The following is a 1,595-nucleotide window of genomic DNA, read 5'->3' on the forward strand; positions in this document are numbered from 1 at the left end:
CACCTGGGAGTGCCACCCCAGAGCTCACGGATGCCATGCACGCTGCGCAGTGGTGTTGGCTCAGCACATTCAAAAACAACGGGTGACGTGGCCCTTCTTTTAAATGGAAAGTTATGTGCTAGTTATTTAGCCAAAGCTAATAGATAACCACGGGAGCTGTTAAATAGCGGAAAACATCACCACGGATTCCTGACCCTGGTGCTCGTGGTCATTAGGAGTTCAGTCCTCCCCGAAAATATACCATGTCAATGATAACAGAATGAAAAAAATAATTTTAATGCACATTTTACATGAATCTATAAAAAGATTGAGAAAGAAATCCAAACCCACACTCACAAACACAATGTTTACCGTGAGCATCGTGCACACCCAGCTCAGCCCAGCCCTCCCTCGCCCCCAAGGGGAGACTCATGATATTGTCCTCTGGAAAAGTACTGGCATCCAGGCGCGTCTTTGTTCATTGTCACTGTTAGACGGCGGAAAAAAACAGAACAATACGCTGTAACAAATGTCTCACTGGCCTCAGAGCATCGGCACGGGGATACTGCATTAATGCTTCCTGATAATCATTGCGTCCTCGTTTAAGACGGTAAATAATTGCACAATTTTTATTTCAATAATGCTAAGTCCTTACACTGTAAACCTGGACATTTGACATAGTAGGAATGTGTTAATATTGTTAGGAAGGGTTCAGGGCCGGCTGATATAACAATGGCATGCCTCGCCTTGCTGAACGGATGCCCAGCCATCCCATAATATCAGCCAGATGCAGCGGCGCTGAATGATAAGATGATGCTCGCTCGGGGCTTAACTCTTAGGTTGGGGCCGGTTGTCATGGCGATGCCCCTGCGAGGGTGGGGCGGGGCCTGCTCAGGGTCTGGATCTGGCAACAGAGAGGCAGCAACATCAAGTACCAATCACATCCCAGCTGGGTCAGACAGGGACACTGTTGTGGTGCGTTCACTTGCCTCAGGACACTTGGCGGTGTGTCTACAATTCTATATGTTTGTGTGTGCGTTAATGTTTGCATGCTTGTGCTTATGTGTGTGTGTGTGTGTGTGTGTGTGTGGGTGTGTGTGTGTGTGCCTGAGTGTGTGTGTGTGTGTGTTTGTGTCTGTCTGTCTGTGTGTGTGATTGTCTGTATGTGTGTGTTTGTGTCTGTGTGTGTGTGTGTGTGTGTGTGTGTGTGTGTGTGTGTGTGTGTGCTTGCTAAATTTGCAGGGGACACGATGTGCGATGCAGTCCTCTCCAACCACCTAACAGGTTGTTCTCATGACCTATGCCTTTGCAGCAGCCTCGAGCCAATTGTGAAAATGTAGGGTGTGCTTAATGTAGACTAATCTAAGGTGTGTCTTAAGAAGACTGTAAGGTGTGTATTTAAAACGACTAATGTAAGGTGTTTTAAGGACAAAGTTGTCGCTCAAATCGCTCATCCCTGCTGCTCTCAATGTGCACCTGTCAACCAGCTGCAGACTGAACTAGTGATGATAACACACAGTGAGCATGGCTGCCGCTCTGTCACAGATGAGTGAAACACCTGCCTACCTGCATATTGTTCTTGTCGGGGACCACACCTGTGATTTCCCCGTGAGGAG

Source organism: Pollachius pollachius (genome assembly GCF_949987615.1).
Source record: "Pollachius pollachius genome assembly, chromosome: 3".
Taxonomy (NCBI): Eukaryota; Metazoa; Chordata; class Actinopteri; order Gadiformes; family Gadidae; genus Pollachius; species Pollachius pollachius.